Source organism: Ovis canadensis, chromosome 7 (assembly GCF_042477335.2).
Source record: "Ovis canadensis isolate MfBH-ARS-UI-01 breed Bighorn chromosome 7, ARS-UI_OviCan_v2, whole genome shotgun sequence".
NCBI lineage: Eukaryota > Metazoa > Chordata > Mammalia > Artiodactyla > Bovidae > Ovis > Ovis canadensis.
In genome coordinates this window covers 40,594,222-40,607,223 of record NC_091251.1, presented here as the reverse complement: position 1 = coordinate 40,607,223, position 13,002 = coordinate 40,594,222, and the positions used below count along the sequence as shown (strand labels likewise).

The 13,002-nt window shown below is 42.6% G+C and overlaps 1 non-coding gene across 1 annotated transcript; it reads left to right on the top strand.

The window, feature by feature from the left end:
- The first annotated feature begins 3,677 nt into the window (after positions 1-3,677).
- TRNAC-ACA (transfer RNA cysteine (anticodon ACA)) lies at positions 3,678-3,750 on the top strand. The gene has a single exon. It is a non-coding gene; the product is annotated as a tRNA-Cys (tRNA).
- The last annotated feature ends 9,252 nt before the right edge of the window (positions 3,751-13,002 follow it).

Genomic DNA, 13,002 nt, shown 5'->3' with positions numbered 1-13,002 from the left:
TGTCCAACTCTGTGCAATCCCATAGACGGTAGCCCATCAGGCTCCCCCATCCCTGGGATTCTCTAGGCAAGAACACTGGAGTGGGTTGCTATTTCCTTCTCTGATGCATGAAAGTGAAAAGTGAAAGTGAAGTCGCTCAGTCATGTCCTACCCTCAGCGACCCCATGGACTGCAGCCCACCAGGCTCCTCCATCCATGGGATTTTCCTGGCAAGAGTACTGGAGTGGGGCGCCATGGCCTTCTCGGTCCTACTTTATATTTAACTACAAATATCAAGAGAGACTGTCATGTTAGTGTGCTCTTTGCATGTAATATTCGCCACTCTTATCTTTTTCAATCAAGATTTCTTCTGCACAATTTTCAAAGAAAAATTTTTTCTACCTCTTCCTTTCTGCACTCAGGAATCTAGTTTTTAAATTATGCTTACTAGTATTTTGTAGATGATCATGTTCTAAGTAACCAACTTGCCTGTAACAAAACACTTGTTCAACACAATCTTTATATACCCTAGAGATCATTTTCTGAAGAGAAATTTTAGGAAATACCTCTAATATTTGAGAAAATTGTTAAAGATGGTAGCTCAGCTGGTAAAGAATCTGCCTGCAATGCAGGAGACCCCTGTTCGATTCCTGGGTCAGGAAGACCCCCCGGAGAAGGGAACAGCTACCCACTCCAGTATTCTGGTCTGGAGAATTCCATGGACTATATAGTCCATGGGGTCTCAAAGAGTCAGACACAACTGAGCGACTTTCACTTTCACTTTCACACATGGTAAATGCTCCATAAATACTAAATTACATATATACAATTTATTTGGTATTTATTTTGCTGGTCAATAATAACATTAAACTGAAGCATGTGCATTCTTGGAAAAATGACACAGTATAAAATATTGCCTCTGCCTTACTGAATTGGCAATGAGTTGGGATTAAAAACCAATAAGGGCCAACAAAGAATACAAAATAGTTTGGGGTAGCTGCTGAATGTGTGACAAAGACCACCCATATTGCAGAGTGTGGAAGGATGCCTGAAAATTGGACTGATTAAATACAGACTTTTGAAGGGGGAATAGATGAGCTTGGGAGAGTCTCAATCATAAGGAAGAAGACAGTGAAAACACAAGGGCAAGAGCACACACAAAACCCACCCCAGATCTTAACCAGTTTCAATTAATTTAGGCTAAACTAATTTAGTGCAACTAAAAAGAAAGAGGAAAAAGAGCCATATTACTTGATTAGGAATGTCTCTGAAAGGCTAAATCATGCGCCTTCCTGTCTTCCAATATGTAATTTCTTAGCTTATTCCCAGGCAAATACAAATTAGAGCTATTTTGAAATTTTCTTATTGTTTATTTTTTACTTTGGCTATGCTGGGTCTTCATTGTGGTACAGGGGCCTTCTCTAGTTGTGATGCACAGGCTTAGTTGCCCTGAGACATGTGGGATCTTAGTTCCCCAACCAGGGATTGAACCCGTGTCCACTGCATTGGAAGATGGATTCTCAACCACTGGGTCCCCAGGTTAAGTCCCTAGAGCTATTTTTAAGGACCTAAAGAGGGAGATTTCACAACCTTCTTCGGTGACCTGGCCTGTTAACAGCCCTTGTTAAGAACTAAGCTCACCTGAAAAGTTAATGTTATAGTCTCGCTACCCTATAACCCGACTTCTTTCTTATTCCGTCTTCGTGATGTTAAACAGACATGTTGATGACTCTTCTTTTGGTCAGATGCCCTCTGTAGAATGAAGTCTCTCTCTGGTTTCCTCTTCCTTTTTCTCAATCTGTTTCTGAGTTCAGGCATCCCATTTTCTTCTCTGCCTGGTTTTCCCTTGTTCATTCTGATTTTGGCAGTGAGAGGCCCACACCCCCTTCATTCCTGATGGGTGTAATGAGAAGTCATGACCTGCCTAGGAGAGGACTGTCCTCTCCCCCTGGACACTCAGGTCACACTGTACTGCCCCTGTGGGCATCTGGGCAGTGCAGCAGGTGAAGAGGGTAGTCCGGTTTCCAGCGAAGGCTAGGAAGTGAATAGATTATAGCTGCATCTCATTAGCAGCCTTTGGAACATCTAGCAAACCACATTATCATGATCTGAGATGTGGGTTACAGAGAAAATGAGAACTGTGAAAGGGGAGAGAATTGCCTTCCATTCCCATTTCTGTGCTGTGCATCTAGGCCACAGGAATGTGACTTTTCTACTCTAATTGGAAGTGTTCATTTTCATTATATTATCTGTGTAAACAGGAGGAAGTGTCACTTTAACTAGTGATGGCCACTGGCTTTTCACCTTTTCCTTCATACTGTCCCCCAGTTCAGGATCATGACAATGGCTGCATCATGCCTGCAGTGCCAACTTGGAATTCCTTTGCCTGATATTAAGAGCATCCAATAACCTGGTCCAATATATCTTTTCAGTCACATTTCTCGTGATTTCCTGGGGAAAATCTTTGCTCTACCAGAGAAATCTATCCACCCACTCTAGCATGGTGGCAGTGGCGGTTTAGGTGCTAAGTTGTATCCAACTCTTTGTGACCCTACGGACTGTAGCCTGCCAGGCTCCTCTCTGTCCATGGTATCTCCAGGCAAAAATACTGGAGTGAGTTGTTATTTCCTTCTTCAGAGGATCTTCCTGACCCAGAGACTGAACCCACATTTCCTGCTTGGCAGGCAGATTCTTTACCACTGAGCCACCTGGGAAGCTGCTACTTTAGCACAAGCCGCTATTATTCCTACCAGTGTCCTTCATTAACATGATATGGAAAGCTGTCCCTTCTTGTCTCCTCTCGACAAAATTTGGTGAATTTTTCCAGACTCATTTCAATTTTCTCTTAGAATCACTCAAATTCCCAAAATCAGAAGGAATCACTAAAGTTATCCAATTCAGCAACAAGCTTATCATAGAAACAGACATTTTGTAAATATGTGTAGATGAATTAATGGGCTACATCTCCCCTAGAAACCTCTGCGGAAAAATATTTTATCATATCTGTTCAAAGTGTATTATGAGTCAGAACTAAGGCTAACTGGGTTCTCCCCAACAACTCACCCTAAAAATTTCAGTTCTAATTTTCAAAGATCTGGGAAAAGCCATTTAATGGCTTATGTTGATTATTTTTAACTCTTTGTAATTATGAAAATATACAACAGTTGTTTCAAATGGTTAGACTGAAACATGGAGTGTGCCTTGGTTCAATAAGGCCTCCATCAATACTGTAAGAAATTTAGACCAGGGAGCTCTTTTTTAAGGGCATTTACGCCTGCTAATTCATTTTCTTAAACCAGCAGAAAGAAAGGACAGATAAGGAGTAAGGGATGCCTGCCGAGTATTAATATGTCTGTGTCTGAATAGTTGCTATCTTATCTTTTAGGGATGGTATCACTGACTCAATGGACATGAGTTTGAGCAAACTCCAGGATATAGTGAAGGATAGGGAAGCCTGTCATGCTGCAGTCCATGGGGTCACAAAGAGTCGGACATGGCTGAGCAACTGAACAACAATGAGATCTTTTAGGGAGGATAGAGAGGACATTCCAGAGCTTGAGGAGGTACTGGAATTTTCTTATATGTAAAATGAAGAAAATAACAGTACATGGGAAGATTTTTAGAGAAAAGTAAGAATTGCTTCAATGAAGCAGTAAGCACTCCATCTGATAAAAGGCAACTATATTTTTGTTGGGACTTCCCTGGTGGCTCAGATGGTAAAGCGCCTGTCTACAATGCGGGAGACCCGGGTTCGATCCCCGGGTCAGGAAAGGAAAACAATGAAAACTAAAAGCGAGAATAGTAAGAGTTTTTCACTTTCTTTTTTAAATATAAATTTATTTATTTTAATTGGAGGCTAATTACTTTACAATATTGTATTGGTTTTGCCATACATTGACATGAATCCACCACGGGTGTACATGTGTTCCCCATCCTGAACCCCCCTCCCACCTCCCTCCCCATCCCATCCCTCTGGGTCATCCCAGTGCTCCAGCCCCGAGAATCCTGTGTCATGCATCGAACCTGGACTGGCGATTCATTTCATATATGATATTATACATGTTTCAATGCCATTCTCCCAAATCATCCCACCCTCTCCCTCTCCCACAGAGTCCAAAAGACTGTTCTGTACATCTGTGTCTCTTTTGCTGTCAGGCATACAGGGTTATCATTACCATCTTTCTAAATTCCACATATATGTGTTAGTATACTGTATTGGTATTTTTCTTTCTGAATTACTTCACTCTGTATAATAGGCTCCAGTTTCATCCACCTCATTAGAACTAATTCAAATGTATTCTCTTAAATGGCTGAGTAATATTCCATTGTGTATATGTACCACAGCTTTCTTATCCATTTGTCTGCTGATGGACATCTAGGTTGCTTCCGTGTCCTGGCTATTATAAACAGTGCTGTGATGAACATTGGGGTACACGAGTCTCTTTCAGTTCTGGTTTCCTCGGTGTGTATGCCCAGCAGTGGGATTTCTGGGTCATATGGCAGTTCTATTTCCAGTTTTATAAGGCATCTCCACACTGTTCTCCATAGTGGCTGTTCCCACCAGCAGTGTAAGAGGGTTCTCTTTTCTCCAAACCCTCTCCAGCATGTATTGCTTGTAGACTCTTGGATAGCAGCCATTCTGACTGGTGTGAAATGGTACCTCATTGTGGTTTTGATTTGTATTTCTCTGATGATGATGTATTTGTATTTCTCTGATGCTCAGTGATACTGAGCATCTTTTCATGTGTTTGTTAGCCATCTGTATGTCTTCTTTGGAGAAATGTCTCATTAGTTCTTTGGCCCATTTTTTGATTGCGTCATTTATTTTTCTGGAATTGAGCTGCAGGAGTTGCTTATCTATTTTTGAGATTAATTTTTTTGTCAGTTGCTTCATTTGCTATCATTTTCTCCCATTCTGAAGGCTGTCTTTTCACCTTGCTTGGAGTTTCCTTTGTTGTGCAGAAGCTTTTAATTTTAATTAGGTCCCATTTGTTTATTTTTGCTTTTTTGATTTCTTCTGTGATTTGTTGGTTATTCAGCAGCATGTTGTTCAGCCTCCATGTGTTGGGATTTTTAGTAGTTTCTCTCCTGTAATTGAGATCTAATCAGCAAAAGGCTGATTTGAAAGATCAGCTGTTATCCTTATGAGAATCCCCTTGTGTGTTATTTGTTGTTTTTCCCTTGCTGCTTTTAATATTTATTCTTTGTGTTTGATCTTTGTTAATTTGATTAATATGTATCTTGGGGTGTTTCGCCTTGGGTTTATCCTGTTTGGGACTCCCTGGGTTTCTTGGACTTGGGTGATTATTTCCTTCCCCATTTTAAGGAACTTTTCAACTATTATCTCCTCAAGTATTTTCTCATGGTCTTTCTTTTTGTCTTCTTCTTCTGGGACTCCTATGATTTTAACGTTGGGGCATTTGACATTGTCCCAGAGGTCTCTGAGATTGTCCTCATTTCTTTTAATTTGTTTTTCTTTTTTCCTCTCTGTTTCATTTATTTCTACCATTCTATCTTCTACCTCACTTATCCTATCTTCTGCCTCTGTTATTCTGTTGGTTCCCTCCAGAGTGTTTTGATCTCATTTATTGCATTATTCATTATATATTAACTATTTTTTATTTCTTCTAGGTCCTTGTTAAACCTTTCTTGCATCTTCTCAATCCTTGTCTCCAGCCTATTTATCTGTAACTTCAATTTGTTTTCAAGATTTTGGATCATTTTCACTATCATTATTCAGAATTCTTTATCAAGTAGATTCCCTATCTCTTCCTCTTTTGTTTGGTTTGGTGAGTATTTATCCTGTTCCTTTACCTGATGGGTATTTCTCTGCCTTTTCATCTTGTTTATATTGCTGTGTTTGGGGTGGCCTTTCCATATTCTGGCAGTTTGTGGAGTTCCCTCTATTGTGGAGTTTCCTCACTGTGGGTGGGGTTGGACAGGTGGCTTGTCAAGGTTTCCTGGTTAGGGAAGCTTGTTTCAGTGTTCTGGTGGGTGGAGCTGGATTTCTTCTCTCTGGAATGCAATGAAGTGTCCAGTAATGAGTTATGAGATGTCAATGGCTTTGGTGTTACTTTGGGAAGCCTGTATATTGAAGCTCAGGGCTATGTTCCTGTGTTGCTGGAGAATTTGCATGGTATGTCTTGCTCTGGAACGTGTTGGCCTTTGGGTGGTGCTTGGTTTCAGTGCAGGTATGGAGGCGTTTGATGAGCTTCTATTGATTAATGTTCCCTGGTGTCAGGAGTTTTCTGGTGTTCTCAGAATTTGGACTTAAGCCTCCTGCCTCTGGTTTTCAGTCTTATTCTTACAGTAGCCTCAAGACTTCTCCATCTATACAGCACTGATGATAAAACATCTAGGTTAAAGATAAAAGTTTCTCCACAGTGAGGGACACCCAGAGAGGTTCGCAGAGTTACATGGAGAAGAGAAGAGGGAGGAAGGAATAAGAGGTGACCAGGAGGAGAAGAGGGGGAATCAAAAAAGGAGAGAGCAAGCTAGCCAGTGATCACTTCCTTATGTGCACTCCACAGTCTGGACAGCTCAGAGATGTTCACAGAGTTATACAGAGAAGAGAAGAGGGAGGAAGGTGACAGAGGTTGCCAGGAGGATAAAGGGGAGAATCAAAAGGACAGAGACAGATACAGCCAGTAATCAGTTCCCTAAGTGTTCTCCACAGTCCGGAACACACAAAGAGATTCACAGAGTTGGGTAGAGAAGAGAAGGAGGAGGCAGGAGGTAGAGCCAACCTGGTGGAGAAAAAGGAGAGTCCAAAGGGGGAGAGAGCAGTCAAGCCAGTAATCTTGCTCCCAAGTAAAAATGGACATTAAAGATTGGATTCTTAAAGGTACAAAATTTATAAAAAATACCAAAAAGCAAAGATTAAAAATCTAGGGTAGAGGCTGGATTCTCAAAAATACAATATTAAAGAAAAAAAACAAAGTCACAAAAATTATAAAATATATATATATGAAGTTTGCTTTAAAAAAATAGGGTCTTTTTTTTGCAAAGTAATAGTAGGTTATTAAAATGAAAATTAAAGGAGTAATAGAGGACTTAGAAATAATTTTTTTTTCGTTAAAAAAAAGATAATAGTAAAAATATATCTAGGACTTTCTCTGGTTTTGTTGTGGACAGTGTGGAGTCAGTTCATTTTCAGATAGTTCCTTGATCTGGCTTACACTTCTCAAGACCTATAGGCCCTTCCTATGTAGTCGGTGCTAACTACAGGGTTTTAATCTATTGCACCTGTCACTTCCAAGGCGGGTCCCTGTTTGTTTTAGCTTCCTCTGTTTGCTGGTCTCTTCAGTGTCTAATTTCCACCCTGATACAAGGGGGTGGTGGTGGTCACTTTTTTAGGCTCACTTCTTCAGTAGTGCTGTGGGGAGGGAGGAACACTGCAAACAACTATCACTGGTGTGTGCTCGCAGTGTCTCGGCCACACTGAGTTTGCCCCTGCTCAAGGAGTGTGTACTTTTCCTGTCTACACTGCTTAGGCTCTAGGTTGCTCTGCCAGGAACTGTCTGAGGCCAGGCCTGGACTGTATGCACTTCCAAGGTCTAAGCCGCTCAGGTTCAGGTACTTGGGTACTTCTCAAAGGCACAGACTCTGTCGGGCTTGCGTTTGTGCCTTTCCAGGTCCGAGCAGCTCAGGTGACCAGGTGCTTGGCTAGCGCAGTCGCTGTGACTTATCTCCTCCCCCGTCCCTGCCGCTTGGTTTTCTGGGTGTACAACCGGCTCAGGTGTGCCGTGTGTCTCTTCTGGGGAGCTGATCTCAGGCTGCGACCCTCCCAGCGGATGTAGACCATCCAGAATCCCAAGAAACCTTGATTAGCAATGAAGCCTGCTTGCAGTTTGGTAGATGGTGCCTCTCTGGGGCTGCAATTGCCCCCTTCTGGCCCTGGCTGCCCTTGCCTCCCTGGATCTGATCCAGGGGGATCTGTCTTAGGCGGGGGATGAGCCGGTCCGCAGCTGGCTAGCTCTGCTCAGTCCTTTGTTCTGTGAGCGGGCCTGGAGGTGTCCTAGGTTAGGGCTTTTCCCGGGATAGCTATCCCACAGTCTGGTTTGTTATCTCAAGTTAGTTCCCTCAGGTTGCCCTTGGGGCATTCAGGCCCGGTCCTTACTCTAAGCAATGCAGCCCTCGCCTCCCTGCCCAGCCCCTGCTTGCTAGAGGTGGATGCAGGCGTCTGCGCTGCTTCTCTGCTGGGAGTTACAGTTGGGCACGTAATCTGTGGGTTTTAATTATTTATTTATTTTTTCCTCCCAGTTATGTTGTCCTCTGAGGTTCCAAGGCTCGCCACAGACTTGCCAGTGAGAGTGTTTCCTGGTGTTTGGAAACTTCTCCCTTTTTTAAGACTCCCTTCCTGGGACGGATCTCTGTCCCTACCTCTTTTGTCTCTCTTTTTATCTTTTATATTTTTCCTACCTCCTTTCGAAGACAATGGGCTACTTTTCTGGGTGCCTGATGTCCTCTGCCAGCATTCAGAAGTTGTTTTGTGGAATTTATTCAGCATTCAAATGTTCTTTTGATGAATTTGTGGAGGAGAAAGTGGTCTTCCCGTCCTATTCCTCCACCATCTTAGGACCTCCCCCGAGTTTTTCATTTCCTAAAACATCACTTTTTGTTGACAGGGGCAAGGAGTAAGGCTCAGGTAGAGGAATGAATATTTTCCCAGGGGGAGGCTGCTACTGCTAAGTCACTTCAGTCATGTCCGACTCTGTGCGACCCCATAGACGGCAGCCCACCAGGCTCCCCAGTCCCTGGGATTCTCCAGGCAAGAACACTGGAGTGGGTTGCCACTTCCTTCTCCAATGCATGAAAGTGAAAAGTGAAAGTGAAGTCGCTCAGTTGTATCTGACTCTTAGCGACCCCATGGACTGCAGCCTACCAGGCTCCTCCATCCATGGGATTTTCCAGGCAAGAGTACTGGAGTGGGATGCCATTGCCAGAGAGATAATAAATTTAAGATTGTGTAAATCAGGAGACATGAGGTCATGTGAAAGATTTTCATGTAGCTTCACACTGAGAGTTCAGTCCTGTACAAACATTACGGAAGGTTACGGGTGTGATGGGCGTGAAGTTAGTAAAAAAGTAAGAATAGGTCCCTGGAGGCTGGACTGAGGGTTCCAGCAAAACAGTAAGATTGGGAATGCTATGGATGATCTGAGAAATAGGACAATTCCTGGGTATGAGAATATGGAGGAAAAAAATTCAAACATTTTATAGACCAGTGGCTGAAAGGCCCAATGTGAAGTCCTCTCATTGACCATTGCATTGGCCCAGAGTGAATACTTAAACTTCCTGAAAGCAGGCCATAGAGGAGATGGGGCAAAGGAATGTACATTGAAGGCAGATGAAGGAGGCATGTGGTTGGGAGGCTGAGGCAATCCCGCAGTTTTAGGGACCTGTGCTATCATTGCTTTTCTGTTAAGGTTCAATGTTTGAAAAATGACGTCTTTGGGAAGAAGTGGCCCCAGGCAGGATCAGTATGAACAGAATTTGCCTTCCTTGCTTTATGGAAGTGCTCATCCTAGGGCATGCTGTAGGTAGATCCAGGAGTTCCAAGCAAGACTTCTATGCTTAAATTCGCGTTTCATTACTCACATTCTGAAATCACTGACACTCATTGGTCCATCTTTGCCCTTGAGAGAAGAATTTGCACCGCAAGCTCTGCTTGTGCGGTTCCCTAAAAAGCCAGGAGATCAACGGGTGTCAATGTTGGCTCCTTGAGAGAGGTCACTTTGCTTGGTGAGAGAGTATAAGTAAAAATAGAAGTCCCAGTGTAGCCTCTTGGGCAAATGACTTATTCATGGGTTCTAAATTATTGAGGTCATTGAAGAGAGTGCTATTTTTAATCTTTGAGAGAGGAATAAATGGGGTGAACTGGGTTTTAAGAAAGGCTATGTTTCCATAGGGCAAAAGGTAGATGGTGCAAACCCCTCTAAAAGGAGAGGGGTGGGTATGCTTGCCTGTGATGGGCATGTGCTCTGTGGGTGACCTTCAGAAGCCTTATGTCTGTAGACCAGTCTGCCTCATCAGTGGCTCCTGCAGAGCTGGGCTGGCCCCTGCACTTTAGCTGGCGCAATTGTATAGAGTGCTGGTAAGAGCTCTCTGCCACCAAATACAGTCCCACCTTTTGTTACTCCTCCAGAATTCAAAGATCTTGTTTTTCTCTTGAAATGGAAATACTTGTTGAGGAGCTGCACACATCGATGACTGGTTTGTCAACTGACACCCTCATTTTTGGTGAACACCTTTGCAAAAAAACAATGAGTTGGTAGTTGATTAAGAGCCGAAATAGAATGCAGGAGTCTTTGAGGTGAGGGGAGGGGAGGAGAGTGGCAGCAGACGATGGGCCTGGCATGTGGGAATGTAGAAATGGGGATCCTGAGATAGGAGGGGGAATTGACAAAACCTGTTTGAAAACACCTTATTTCCACTGTACTGTCTCTAAGCTCCTTAAGGAATTCCAGATGATTTTCACTTCTATTCATTTTTCATCCTCTTATAACAACTTCTTACCCACATGGATCAATAAGTACTATAGATAGCCAACAGTTGGTCAAGTCTGTGTGTGGATTTGATGATTCTTCCATTTGATACTCTTAGAATCCTTCTTTCTTGGTGCCCCCTGCCCTGACCATTTAGCACTCTCGCTGACTAATTTGTGAGGCAGAGCCTACCTCCTACTAAGAAGGTCCCATGTCTCTGTGACATGAGCCCTAACCTAGCCCACCCCAGACATGAGTCTGTACCCACACTAAACTTGGAATTGGAAGGTGATGGCCCAAGGAAGCAGGGATACTATAGAATGGCCTCTGGGAAGAATGGGGGCAGTAACCTTCAATTCCCAGTGGCAGCATTCAAGGTCCAGCATTGTCTCCTTGGCAACCTGCAGTGTCTGTTGTTATCTTTGTCCTTCATGCCTGTAGTATCTTCATGGGCCAGCTCTGCCTATCTATACATCTCAGACATTCTATAAGCTAGCCAGTACCCTCTTAATAAAGTCCAAATCTGTTTAAACTGACAAAGATTGGTGTTTGTTTGTGCAACTTAGACTTCTGGGTATTTTTTATTTAACTTATACAAAATTTTCTATGTACCAGCACTTTACAAATACATTAGCTCATTTGATCAATTAAGTCTTTAATCCTGATACTCAGTAGAGACTATTATTCCCATTTATACATAAGACAACCAAGATACAGAGATGACACCTAATCTACCTTTAGGTAACTCAGTTGGTCAGTGGTAGAGCTGAGATTCAAACCCAAGCTCGCTCTCTCTCTCTCTCTCTCTCTTTCTTTCTCTCTCTCTTTTTTTTCCTTAGCTGTGCCATGCAGCATGCAGGATCTTAGTTCCCCAACCAGGGGTTGAACCCACCCTCTTGAAGTAGAAGCACAGAGTCTTAACCACTGGATCGCCAGGGAAGTCCAAAACCCAAGCTCTTGGCCACTGTGTTCCCTTGCCTTCTAGGCAGATTTTTCCCCATTGTCTTCTTTACAGTCTTCCCCACCACTCCTGTCTGCCTTCATGCTTGGGCTTCCCCATCCTGTAATGGACCATAAGAGCCTGTGTCTCAGACCTGCCTGGTTACTTCACTGATTTACAAACCTAAGTTGTTTAAAAAAAAAAAACAACTAGATGTTTCCCTCCTGAGACCTAAAAACATTTTATTACAATCATGAGAAATAATTTCTCCTGAAAAATCTTGGGGTTTGTCTTAACTAAATAGCTGTGGGAATTTCTAATAGTTTTTAGACATAAGAAAGATATATTGCTATTCAGTTAAGGAAGAGCAAGGCCAAAAGAAATACTGATATTAATTCAAGCCAATTTATGAGAACTTTCCCTGTGTGCAATAGCTTATGATGAAATTTTGAATAAAGTAGGTTATTTCTATGTAGGATATTGAATAAAGTAGGTTATTTCTTATGCTGTTTCTGATTTTTTTTTTTAATATTTCTGCTTTTCACTATCTTTCTCTTTCCAAGCCTTCTGTCCTCATATTAATTTCCCCCTGATTCTGAGCAAAACACTAACTGGCATCTAAGAGGAAATCTCTTTCATTTGACTGGGAGCCCTACAAGGAGCACTGTGGCCCCAAAGACCTGTCAGCGCCCTGTTGCCATTTATTCCTTCTGGATCTGTCAAAGCCTCCGAACAACATGATTTATTCTGCTGGCTGTTGCTAAGTGTCCATCATTCCCTTAGAGGAGGATGAAAACCAACCCAATTACATTCCACTTAGGTCACATTTACCCTTAAGAGATTTGACGGAAGGCTGCAGTATGCAAAGAGATTTTCCACAAATGGGAGGCAAGAGCAGAGGACTGGATAAGAGAACAATGGTCATCCAGATCAGCAGTGTATCTGAGCGAAAGGCTGAAAGGAATTCTCAGGTGGTGAGAGGCAAAAATACTGAGTTAGAGAGACTCTCAGATTCTCCTTCTTGGGTTGTTTGTTTGTTTGTTTTAAAGTACAGACAATTATTTTAAAGTACAGACAATTGCCAACCAGAAATGAGCTAGTCCTGCCTCAAAGCATGAGTAGCTATCCCGCTTTGCCACCCGAGTGGCCCTGATAGGCTGAATCTATAGGAAGTTCCAGGAGGTCCAGGGAGGAAGAGAAAAAGAGAAGAAAATGGGATTAAGCATGTCTGTAATGCTATGCTTGTCAACATTCCCAAGGACTTGACAAAGCATGAGTCTAAATTAACAAAAATGCCAATAAAGGGGTAGCCAATGTGTAGATGAACAAAAATGTTAGGTTCACATGTTCTACAAAGTAAAGAAATACATTCTTTGACCCTAAGAATGCTCATAGCCAAAAAAGTAGGACTCTGGGTGGCATTTTAAGGAGTCTCTCCATTTATCTGCCCCAGTTGCCTGAAATGCTGTTTATTTCTTCTTTTCTCAAACCTCATTTGGTCTTTATGACCTGACCCAAAACCCATCTCTTCCAGGAAACTATCAATGGTGACTCTAACCTTGATTAAAATTTCCTCCAAAATTCTGTTAAATTCAG